The sequence below is a fragment of the Crotalus tigris genome, unplaced genomic scaffold (genome assembly GCF_016545835.1).
Source record: "Crotalus tigris isolate CLP2741 ecotype Arizona unplaced genomic scaffold, ASM1654583v1 scf7180000018806.1695572, whole genome shotgun sequence".
NCBI lineage: Eukaryota > Metazoa > Chordata > Lepidosauria > Squamata > Viperidae > Crotalus > Crotalus tigris.
In genome coordinates, this window is record NW_024097205.1 from 698,237 (window position 1) to 711,650 (window position 13,414).

The following is a 13,414-nucleotide window of genomic DNA, read 5'->3' on the forward strand; positions in this document are numbered from 1 at the left end:
AGTGAAGCGGCCAATGTGATGGGCCGTTGCCTCGAAGCCGTGAGGGTCTGGATGGGGGTTAACAGACTCAGGCTCAATCCTGACAAGGCCGAGTGGCTTTGGATGTTGCCTCCCAAGGATCATGTCGACTGTCCAGTGTTGACTCTTGCGGGGGAAAATATACCCCCTTCGGAGTGGGTTCGCAACTTGGGTGTCCTCCTTGATCCACAGCTGAATTTGGAACATCAATTGGGAGGACCTTTGCACAAGTTCGTCTGTTGCACCAGTTGCGACCCTACCTGGACCGGGAGGCTCTCCTTACAGTCACTCACACCCTTGTCACCTCATGTTTGGACTACTGCAACGCACTCTACATGGGGCTACCCTTGAAAAGTATTCGGAGACTACAGTTGGTCCAGAATGCAGCCACGCGAGTGATAGTGGGTACTCCTCAATACACCCATGTTACACCTATCTTCCGTGAGCTGCACTGGTTGCCTATTGGTCTCCGGGTCCAATTCAAGGTGTTGGTCATTACCTTTAAAGCCCTATATGGCTCAGGGCCAGTCTATTTGCGAGACCGCCTACTACCTCATAGTTCCCTACGTCCGGTTAGATCCCATAGGCTGGGCCTCCTTCAGGCCCCATTGGCCAAGCAGTGCCAGTTGGCAGGGCTGCGGAGGAGGGCCTTTCTGTGATGGCGCCCACACTTTGGAATCAGCTTCCCCTGGAGATTAGGACCGCTCCCACCCTGTTGGTCTTTCGTAAGCTACTTAAGACCTGGCTTTTCCGGCAGGCCTAGGGTTTATAAAACCTTACCCCTGGATGATTGTTTTTGTATTGTTGTTTTGTTATGTTTTATGTGTTTTTTATTGTTAGCCCCCCAGAGTCCTTTGGGAGTGGGGCGGCTTATAAATTTTAAAAATAAAATAAAATAAATAAATACTTTTTGCATTAATGAACTTAGTATATCTTGTATTTTATACATAATTTCCCAAATATACAAAAAAGCTTTGTACATCTTTTTAAATTGGAGAAATCCATTGCCACATTCTCAGAACTGCAAAAACATTAAAGGACAATTATATTTTCATTCACATTTTAGTTCAAGAATTATGAGTTATTTTGTTTTGTACTGAAGTGCAAACAAAATCAATTGAAAAACTACTCAGTATAAGTCTAGTTCTCTTTTTTAAGCTTTCAAGCTTAGATGTAATGGAGTGTACTGAGGAGGTGGATTCCCTGAAGGGAGAGGGTGCATTCCAGAAGAGTAAGGGACAACTTAGCCCTGATGTTTTGTATGAGAGAAAAAGGGTGAAGACAGTCCCTCCTTAATAATTCTCAGAGTATATTATTGATGCAGATAGTGGAGTTCTCAGTCTTGAAGTTTTTATCTATAGATGTGAAACAATAGAACACTCAGCTTGAAAGAATTGCCCCAGGTCATTGTTGGTTTTGGGGTTGAAGTTAGGGGCTTGAAATTGCTAACTAATAGTTGTTTCTAGACAGTAAACTGGGCAGGTACATAGCTTACTCAGCCACAATTGTATTGATGGAGAGATGCATTATTTTCTACCTAAATTATAATAATATTTTCTCAATGTCCATCACTATATGTAAATCAATTTGGGCAATTCAAATTAGTACCCTCCTTTCTCATAGTTTTGGTAATGAGACAGTGTGTTATTGCCTGACGGATTAACAAAGAAGAAATACAGAACTGATATAAGAGAAAAAGTGAAAATTGTCACAAATTCAAGATCTCCCACCCTGAACATGGACAATTTTCCCACACAGGCATCCTTTACCAACCCTCATGTTATTCATTCTGGTTGGTTGCTATTAATATTCCTCCCTCCCTTACAAATTTGATTTTGTTCCCTTATAATGTTTCTTATTTCATACCTGCCTCAACGCCACCCTTTCTTTAAAAAAAGGATGCCTGGCAATTTTTTTTATCAGTTGACCTGTTTTGAGGAATTTGTTCTGTCCCAGCTTACGTACGTCCTTGTTAATTCACAAAGACAACCCCTTTTTTAATAGTAGACTGGGAAATAAACCCTTTTTATTTGAGTTACAGACCTGATAATTGTCCCAGAAAACAAAAGCAACAGAACACTTTTCCAATGAAGACCTTGTCCAAAAGCAAAATGGAGCATGAGTCAAACAGGAAATAACCCAGACAAAATAAACAGACCATGATCTCTTGATGCTGAAGTTCTTTGCAAATGGTTGCCTCCAGCAACCAGCCCTGCCCACACATTCCCTTTTTGTTATGCAGCCCCCAAGGCATGGCTTCTCACTGCTTTTTCCTCCTCCCCTGGAGTTGCCCCATTGCCTCCCTCTGTCCTACTGATGTGACCTGTCTTCATTTACAAGTGTCTCTGAGGTCTTCCAGCTGTGCTTCCTCCAAGTCTGACTCAGCTTCCCAGCTTGATTACGAGTGGAAGGACCAGCCTTTTCATTAGTTTGTAAGTCCTGCAGCTCACCAGAGCCTCCCTCCGACTCTGATGGCTTTCCAGGCTCCTCCACTCACAACATACATGTGTAGGATAGAAGCAGTTCTCTGGCTAGCAAACCACAGAGCCCAGCCAGAAGAAAATAGAAGACAATTTTTTGTCATTCATTGTGCTACTTTCTTTCTAGCTAAAAAGTAAATTAGTGCTGTGAATTGGAATCTTGGGAATCTTTTGTGACGATTCCAAGGGGAAAGCAGAAGTTTTCAAAAGAAAAGCATCAAGACTATTGCAGGTGGCATTTAAAGGGTATGCATTTGTGCTTATTTCACACACAAATGATACAACTGCAGAAAGTAATAATGCACTTTGATTTTGTTAATCAGCTACTTACGACCATTCTGTGCAATAATTTGTTTTTTAAAAAAATGAGTTTCAGGATGCTTTTATATAAGCAGTGATTGTGTCATGTGTCATTTTCAAAGGCACTCTGAAAGCTCCACAGTCAAGAGGAAAAAGAGCATAAGCTGTAGCTCAGGAAACTATCATATCTGCCATCCAGCTCCCAAATATTATAGTGATAGCTTGTTTTGATTTGATTGACTCTTTCAGAATTTTTAACTTTTGTGTTCAATCTTACCCTCTGTGTTTCACCCTGTTTTACCAGGTTTGTTGTGGAGATCTCGGAGTACAATTAAAAATGCAAAATATGACACACCGGTTGCCTGCTAGGCTTAAATATAGGAGTGTGTACTCTGTTCACACCTTGGTATACTGTGTATGTAGTTGAAAGTGTACTTTGCTGCAAAACTCTAACTGAAGCTATTAGTTTAGCTTGTTTATTGTCATTTTTCAAGTTTAAAAGAATTTGCAAAGCAAGGTTGAATGAAGGATTCATAATAACTCTTTTGTTCTATGTACTACTGAGTTCTGAAGATATTAAAGCCATTGACACTTAAGATGCAAATAATGACAGCCAGGGGAGAGGGAATTTTTGTGTTTCTCAGGATGTGGGCTCTCTTCTTGACAGCAGCATTCCTGCATTCCTGCCTGCCTCCCTGCCAATAAATAAATATAAATCTTCAAATGAACTTAAATATTGGGTTGGTGATAGATGTTACATGTTCCTGTATCCATTTAATAAACAGTGAAATGAAATGAAATAAAATGAAATAATGAAATGAAATGACTACGTTTTGCCAAGATGTCCTTCTTCTTTGACGAAGGTGATTTTCTGGAAGGTTTGTGTATGAAATAAAAAATATAAAATTAGCTTCTCTGTCCTCACATTCTTTCAGTTAAAATACCTATAAAACTAGGGTGAATGGTTGCTTTATATTTAGGGAAGATTATATTAAGGCTACTGGATCTATAAGAGTTTTTAGTGTTTTGCAACCCAAGACCCTTGTTCTGAATCCCACTGTTTCCTTCAGCCCAAATATCTCAATCTATTTTAAGTTTTGATTTCACCAAGACTAAAAACAGAATAACAGAGTTGGAAGGGATCTTGGAGGTCTTCTAGCCCAACCCTCTGCTCAAGCAGGAAGCCCTATACCATTTCAGACAAATGGTTGTCCAACCTCTTCTTTAAAACCTCCAATGTTGGAGTACCTACAACTTGTGGAGGCAAGTCATTCCACTGATTAATTGCTCTAATTGTCAGGTAATTTCTCCTTAGTTCTAGGTTGGTTCTCTCCTTGATTAGTTTCCATCCATTGCTTCTTGTCTTGCCTTCAGATTCTTTGGAAAATAAGTTTACCCCCTCTTCCTTGTGACAGTCCAAGCTATATTTCAACCTTTGTTTCTGTTAAACCGTAGCCAGCATAAAAGTTTCGGAATGAAAATCTTTGCTTTGAGTTTGAATCAAAACACATTTTTTCATTTTGCATAAACTTGTACTTGTTTATTCTTAATGCATAGGTATTGTACATGACTGTTCTTATTGTGATTTTTTTAAAAAACATGCAATATGTCTAATATTACTATATCTACTTTTATTCCTTTGACAGTGTGGAATTCAGCTTTAGCAAGGGTGGTATTTTCAATACTTGATTTATTTCCAGATGTACTTATGAATATAATTAGGACATAATTAGGAAACATCCAGAATCTATTGCTTCTATATTAATTATTTTGGGAGACAGCCAAAATGTGGTTGAGTTACACAGTGAACAGCAAAGAGATGGACCAGATGCCTCCAAAGACCATCCTAATTCTATGATTTCATAAAATAAATACAGTAATTACATAGAAAATACCTACAAGAAGCAGCCAGCTCCTGATTTTAATAATTATTAGTTTGCTGGCTGAGGCTAAGTATTTTGATGTGACAAAATCTGGCATCCCAGAGCAGTGTCACAATAAATATTTAACCTAATACATTGCGATGTAAGCCGAATTTCTGCATTTCAAATACCCATTGCTGGTCATATGATAAAGCTTGTTTTTACTGTGACCAAAAGAATTTCCTGAAAACAATGACTTCTTGCCATTTATCGAACTGTCACATGTTTTACTTTATATTCAGGATAGATAATAAATGATAAAATCAATTAATGGTCCTGTGTGTGTGTGTAATTCTGATGTGAAATTCATGCACTGTCCAAGGAATGGTTTGCCACAGTTGCTTTCCAGGCATACATGATTAGTTTTGGAGTTGAATGTGTGCTAGATACAACTTAGGAAGTAGGGCAAGGTTTGTGGGAGTTTTGTTATGGCAGGGAGAGTAAGAACAGGTAATGATTATTGTAATGAGCAGAGGGAGAAATGATGAGAATCTGGAGGCAGACCACTCATGGAGCAGATAAAATTTATGTTTGAGACTGTTTTCATTTGCTAGCTCTCAGTAAATTCATTTGGTCACTGATTCCTCAGTTGTCCTAGTCTTCAGTTGTTGTTGCTAAATACCAGATCAGTTTATAGAAGACTCTTTTCATCTGTCTTACTACCTGCATGGCAGTGCCTCTGAAAGGGAACTTGGAAACACTGGGGATTCCTTCTTGGAAAACACTGAAAGGGCACTATTTCCTTCTGGGATACTCAACCTGAATTTCAAGGGTGGCACTAGCCATTTCCCTAGGATGATGGTGTGTGACATTTGTCACCTGAGAGGATTTAATGATTTTCAGAGTTACCGTGCAGATAGTAAGCTGGGTTTGAAGGAACAGGTAAGACTGGTTGCTATTAGGCCCATCTGTGTGTCAGCCTATATTTTATGTCAAGGAGTTGGTTGATAATGGACTGTTAATTCTGGAAGAGGACAACCTGCCCTTTGAGTCTGATTCTGTTTAGGAATTCATGACCATCACTGCGACTATGAACATTTCCCAGATCATCAGGGACCTGATTCACATATAGTAGATCTACTGAGACAACTGAAATGCAATTTAAAGATGGAGGACATCAACAACAGTCCTTTGGTCATTGTCAGACAATCAATTGCTTTTTGACTTGGACCTATTGCAGGCATGTCAAACTCTCGACGTCACATGATGTCATGCAACGTATCAGGTCGGTTTTGCCATTGCCGGCAATGGGGTGGGTGTGGCTTCCACATGATGCGTCCGGCCTGCGGGCCGGCAGTTTGACACCCCTGACCTATTGGCTCAGAAGTCTGCTGAATTTCAGAAGCAATTTGTTGATTCCCTTCCCCCCCCCCCCAGGTTGGGGTTAATTGGACAGTTCAACTTAGTTTCCACCCGGAATGACCAGGTTACACTGACCTTAGATTGGATTGCTCCTATGGAGTTTTTTGCTGTACTAAGGCATGCTTATTATCCCCTCATTGCATCTGCTGTTAACAGCCTTTCTTAGGTGCCCCCCTTCTCCTGTAGTACCTACCCATCCTGCAAGATTTAACAGAGTTCACATGATTTGAATCCCATCTATCAAGCAGCAGCTGTTGATTGGACTAAGGAGGCATGCCTTCTCTGTCATGGCGTCTGCCCTCTGGAACTGCATCCTCCAGGATATCCAAAGAACCACAATTCCACTTCCTTTTAGATGGACCTAAGGGCATTTTATGGGTTGGTTTTGCTTTTGTTGTGTTTGTTGTTTGTTCAGCTATCTTTTATTTTATAATTTTGATTGTTGTTTCAGCTTTTTATGTTTTTTATGTCTCTGCCTCTCAGTGGGCACAAATGAGAAACTATTTTTTTTCAAAAATAGCTCTGAAAATTTTGGGCAGAGAATACTGTATAAAGAGTAATCATGTCTGCCCCACCTTTTTGTCTAACAGAGTTCTGTATATGCACTCCCTTTGTGAAGATGCTTCCAACACTGAAGCAAAATCAGTTATTGAGGAATATGGGTTATACCTCATCCTTTGTTGATTACGCAATGATGAATCTCCATAAGACAAAGCATGTCATTGAAATGAATCCTAGTCAGTTTGCTTAGACCTAATATTGACAAAGCTCGTGACAACACTGCCTCACAAACTACATCCATGGTTCTCTCTATGGGCTCTGAGACAAGAATTTGTAACCCTGTTTTATAAAGTATGGTTCTAAAAAGGTAGACTATCTCCCCTAACAATGTGCTACTCTAGGGAGATGCTAATAGAATAGTGGGTTATTTCCTGAAAGTCCCCAGGCTTAATTTTTCCTGTTTGCAAAGTCTAGATGTTTGGCTTATAGATTTGACTTCCTATTTATTGTTTGTCTCTTTCTGAAGCTTCTATTTTAAATTTTTTCCTTTATTTATTTATTTATTTATTTTTGTATCTATCATCCCTGGACCAATGTATCCATGGAGTGATGTCTTCAGGAAGATTTAAAAAAATTAATATGTCAGCCACAGCCATACAACTGAAGACTTTCCTCTTTTTATGGGCATCAATTGTTCTGGTATTGTCTTGATTACTCAGCATCATTCTGATATCTATAACTATGCAAAAAGAGGATAAACTATCTTAAAAACAATTAGCTTGCAAGTCTAACAGAAGAAATAAGCCAAACAATGACTAACCCATTTTTTCTTCGCTGAAGGCAAGCTTCTATAGTGGGAGAACAAGCCTCCAAGATTTTTTGTTTTGGGGAGGTATCCTCCATCTATTCCATTAGAGTTTTATAGGATACACATTTTTGAAATTAAAAAGTAGGGCTGGATTTGATAAGCATTTGGAAATGGCAGCTGATTTAAAAAATAGCAGTTCAGTTCAGAGGTGGCTGAGGTTTCAGCTGAGGTTTTATTCAAAGGGCTTAGTATTCGTATTTAAAACAGGGGTAGATAACCTGAGCATTTGTTCTGGTTTCAAGCATCCCTGAGTATAATTTTTGCCTCCTCCATGTATTTACGTCTAATCTTTGCTTACTCAGATGAGCAGTAAGAAATAATTTTATTCTGGGTGCAGAAGATAGTCAGAACTGAGAGTGTGATCCTAGTTTGTCTGGAAAGCACTAGGGTGGGGAAATGTGTTGTAATCCTATCGTAAATTCTGATTGCAAATGGTCAATTAGCCTTCACTCTCTTTCTCTAAACTGTAGGTTACTCTGAGAAGAACGTTTGAGAAACTGGCAAACAAGATGGTAATTACTAATGGAAATGAAGAAGAAAAAGGAAATCAAGAGAAAGAGAGCAAGGAGGAATCCATTCTCGCCCTGCTGGGGATTATTGGGACAATTCTAAACCTTATTGTAATCATTTTTGTGTACATCTATACAACATTGTGAGTTGCTGAGGCAACCCGCTGATGACATCTGAGAAAAGACCCTGGCAAACTGCTTAATGAACTGACTCTTTAGTATATGAAATGGTCGCAAAAGGATTGCTTGCAAATGGTGGAGGCTGGAGCTTATTAACTGGGCCAGATTTTTGCTCCCTATAGTTACAAGGAAACTTACTTTTTTCTCGTTCTCTGTTTTCATTGATTCTAGAGAAATGGCTGTAAATATGTAAATATCTGATTTGGAAAACAGCATTTCAGTTCAGCCAAAGACTGGACACTATGATAATAGTGACAAATGTATAGCATTTCTATGCTAAAATGTGTACCACGGATAGTTAGATAGCTTTCTTTCATATTTCATTAGTTCATTTGGGGTTCAAGTTAGGTTGTGGCAAGTGGGCTTTTTAGCTTCAAGTGAACTTGTATGGTGTAGTCACAAATGAGAAACAGGGAGGGAAAGATGGATTCTGCTGAGTTACCTGAGCAAACAAAAGATAAAACTTTGAACAAAGTAAGTAGCATCACTTCTTTCTCGTTTTCTCTTATTATCTTGACATCGGTATCCATTCATACCAATGTTTATAAATATATATTTTTAATAAATGTGCTATATTTTTAGCATGAAGTAAACTCTTTGGCCATGCTTACATTATTTGATCAACCTAAATCTGTCCCATGAAATAACTGCCATCCTTTCCACCACACATCTTTCAAAACTGCATGTTATGATGTCCTTTAGCTAATGTTTATGGAAGTCAAGGAGCACAGTGAAAAATTAATTTAATATGCTGTAGTCTAGCATTCAACTGAGTAGCTATGAAGGCCTGGCAGAAGATATTCAGATGCCATGGTGGGTCTATATCTACGTACAAAGATCAGAACTGTGCAAGCAGTGATGTTCCCTGTGGCATTCTAAGGAAGCAAAAGTTGGACTTTGGAGAAGCAGGATGGAAAGCATATTGATATCTTTGAACTTTAGCATAGAAGAGGATTCCTGACAATACCATGGATTTTGTACTAACATATTTATGTTTTTATGTTTTTATATTTTTATTTTTTTATTTATGTTTTTAGTTTTATATAGTTTTTTTTCATGACTGTAAGCCACCCAGAGTTACTTTCAGGTAAAATGGGCAGTCTATAAATTTTATAAATAAATAAATAAAATGGTAGCCAAGGAAACAAATGGACCCTAGAACAAATCAGAATTCTCACTTGAGGCAAATGACCATGTTCAAATTATCATATTTTGGACCCATTATGCAAAGCCCTTGTTCACTTGAAAGGGGCAGTTGGGCATTCACAGATTGTTGAAGTTCAGTTCTCATCAAACTTCACCAGCATAACTAATGGTGAGAAATTAGGAAGAAATTCTGTCCAATCTTTTCAGTTGTTTTCATTTCCGAATCTTTTTTCAGTACTATTGTTTCCAAATGATCATAGCTTTTCAGAAGTTGAAAAGGATAAATTTCCCAACCTTTGCTATCTACAGTAAGTCTGTAAAGCAGAGCTTTTTGTTATCATAGTCAGTTTTAGTCAGATTAAACCCATATAACTATACATTTGAAATAGCCAATTTATATTACTGAGCCCTAGCCAATGATGTCCACAGAATAGGGAAATCAGATAAGAAATATGTTAGCTGTGGAATTATGCTCCAGTTGTGCTTATTGTTTTTCTGGGTGCTGTTAACCTGCACATTCAAAAGGGATTGGGTTTGGATCTGAACACCACATCCTCCTCTTGCCTATTTTGGCCTCATCTTGAAAACACTGCTGATTCCATCACCTGTTTATTCAAGCATCCCAGCAGATGGGTCTCTATCCATTGCTTGAACAAATTTAATGAGCAAGAAAACACCATGTCTCTTATTAATAGGCTCCTCTGTTAATAATATTAAAACATAATAGTTGGGTCTGCCTTCCTAACCTAAATCTATTATTGATCCTCTGCATTCAAATAATAAAGGGCATGGTTTCCCTTTCATCTGTGGGGCTTAATTTCAGCCTTTGAAAGAGTGCCATCATGTACTCCTCAGTTTTCTCAGGGTTAATTATATCTAGCTCCTTCAACCTCTCTTCATAATAGTTTAAAGTCTCCTGATTATTCTCACTACTGAACTTATTCCAGTTTCTCTGAATCATTCTGCAAATGTGATGCCCAGAATAGGATGTAATAGTCTGAGGCTGACCAATGCAGAATGCAGTGAAATGATTACTTCCTTTCATTGTGAATCTATATTTTTGTTGATACTACCTAAATGATGTTTGCTGTTTTTGCAACTACATCACAGTTCTGATTCATATTTATATGCTGTTGATTACTATCTTTTTCAGAAGCACTACTAAGCTTCTGAAAGCTAAGCCAAATATTCTCCACATTATTCTGGTTCATTTAATTGTTTTTTCCCCTAAGGGATGAACTTTGAATTTGTATCTATTAAATTTCATTCTGTTATATTCAGAATATAACTTCACTCTATCAAGATCATTTTGAGTTTAATATATATCATAATCAGTTTTGTGTCATCCACAAATCTGATAATAATTTCTTTCATCACTCTATCCAAATTTAATAAAAACACTGAAGAGTAAACTCAACTTTGTGGCAGCCCATTCATTCAATTCTGTTCTTTAACTTGATAAGGAACCATTGAAATTATTGAGTTGCCATGCCATTAACTTGCTAAAATCCTAATCCTAGACTATCTATCCAGCATTTAATTAACTTGCTGATCAAAATGACATTGAATACTCTTGGAAATGTTTTACTGAAATCAAGATATAGTGTATCTATGGCTTTCCCTTAATCCATTGAAATAGTTACAACACAAAAGAGAAGATACTTCCAATACTTTGAAATCATGCTGATTTCTGATAATTACCATACAGTTTTCAGGATACTGTAATGGGATGTTAGAATGACCTTGGGAGACAGGAGATAGAGTTGCAGGCTAGATAAGAGATATTTCAGCTCACAGAAGGAATGTGGGTGGAGAAAGCATCTTTGACTGGACCCTCCCTAGCTCTCTGGAAATTAAAGGCAAATTTCTCCTAGAAGCACGAAGCTGAAAACACCAGCCTGAAGATGATGAATGGGACTTCGTTGAAATGTCGCCAAGACACTTTCAATTTTACACAGGAGAAAACCCGAATAACCAAAGACCTACATTCAAACACCCGCAAAAACCTCAGAAAACAAATATACATATATATATTGGATTGCTAACAAAGAATAAGGGAGGATGGAATAGCTATTTCGAGCTTCTTAGCTCTCTTCAGCCAAACATACCCTTCTGAGATTCGAACCTGGGCTGCTTACATGTTAGGCAGCTGTGTTAACCTCTAGAGCACAGGCTCTTTCTCACTTTGTCAGCTGTATCAGGGAGGGAAGAGACAAGGGGAGGAGATTTACCTTGAGTGTTTTTTTGATGCACCCTGTCAGCCCAAATATGGGAGAGAGAAATCTTTCTTTCTTTTTCTTTCTATATATATAGGTTCCTCCCTCAGGTTTTTAAATGAACTGATATGTCCTGTCTGTACTCATGTATAAGCCCACCTGCAAATAAGTAAATCCTCATTTTTTCATATTTTAATTTTCATGATGTATCTGTGCGTGGCACATTTTTCATGTTTTTGTTAAAAATTTGAGGGTCAGCAAATGGAATTATACCTGAGTATATACAGTAATTTGAAATATATCTCCTGACCCTAATATTCCTGGTTTCTTGGTGATGTCCATATATGCTGAAAACCTGCGCAAAGGAAATAAATCTTTGAGGCCCCAAAACTGGATTGACAAAGTCCATCATTCTAACAGTATTTATTATATTAAAACAATGCAATAGAATACATACTATTTTAAGTAACTTAGTATTGTTAATAATTAATCATACTATTAAAGAGTCCATTAGAATTAGGTAGCTAATACATTTAAATGGGACTTTTGGATACAAACAGACACCTGGCCCACAACATTCATGACATCACTATTGGGGAAAAGAAAAAAGTCTGGTTCATTGATATTGCAATACCAGTGCAAGAATTGTGGAGAAAGCTAGAAGAAAATAACAAAATGTTGTGATTTGCAAATTGAAGTTGAGTGATTATGGAGGAAGAAATCAATGGTTGTACCAATAATAATGTTCCCTTGGGCTGCCTAGATACATGGAATTTTTGAACTTATTAGACTGGAATATCCTGACTTTGCGAAAAAAAGCACCTACTCGGAACTGTCTATATACTTAGATTGCTACCTTAACAGCTCTTAGATCCTTGATTAGGACTTCAACTGTTAAGATTTTACCAGTCCCAGACTATGCATAGAATTGAAGATTAACCATAATAATAATAGTAGTAGTAGCTTACATACTACAATAGCTTTAAAACATCAAATAACATTTGCCTATCCCAGGTCCTTGAGAGGACTCAACAGGTAGATAAAAATTCCCAGTCCAGTCTAAATATCTGGCTGACTGTGCAGTGAATAATAATAATAATAATAATAATAATAATAATAATAATAATAATAATAATAATAACAACAACAACAACAACAGTAACAACAACAACAACTGACCAAGCTGGAGAGAAGAAAGGCATTAGATTTTCCCTTCCTTGTATTCTTTATTTAAGTTTTGTAACCCTTCTCCAGTCTTAAACTAAGGTGGCTAGAAATTCTGACAGCTGAAATCTAACATTTCTGAAGAAGATCCAGATATAGAAGGTAGATTGAAGATAAATTCATAGTATTTATCTCAAGTAGAGCTGAGTCTGGCCTGCAAAAACCTTGGGAAGAAGAGTATTAAAATGTTCAAACACTTGCTGCCTTAATGAATTTACTAATAAATGAATACCAAAGAATCCTACTACAATTTCCAAAATTCTGTACTCTACAATTTTTGCATTAAAACACACCTCATCAAATACTTTGTATTATTTGCTTCTTGATCATGCCACACTGTGAAGGGCTTGACACTTTCTGCATGTACTGTTGAGCCTGAAATAGGGCTATCACATGTGCGCTACAAAACTCTGCAAACACAAGAGTTGGCCCTGTCTGTATCTATTTACTTTCTTCTCATGACTGTCTGAGTTTGAGAGCCCTAAATGAAGCATAGAACAAGAGTTAAAAGTTTCTACCAAGAAAGAATACATTTCAACTTTATTCCTTGTGTCAAGTCAATGCAAATAGAAAAATCCTCCTACTCCAGCTAATGGATGAGGTTCTAAACACATTTTTCTGTACATCACCCTTACTCCAACTCAAAAGCACAGAGTATTTTGAGAGTATTAATTTTCAAAGCAGAGCC

General features: G+C 37.6%; 1 long non-coding RNA gene across 2 annotated transcripts in view; it reads left to right on the forward strand.

Moving 5' to 3' along the window:
- The window catches only part of LOC120313851, a 48,729-nt gene extending 39,996 nt beyond the window's left edge, over nt 1–8,733 (forward strand). For both annotated transcript variants that reach the window (XR_005558267.1, XR_005558266.1), the window contains exon 3: nt 7,922–8,733. This is a non-coding gene — a long non-coding RNA (uncharacterized LOC120313851). The remainder of the gene's footprint in view (nt 1–7,921) is intronic.
- Nucleotides 8,734–13,414: the final 4,681 nt, after the last annotated feature.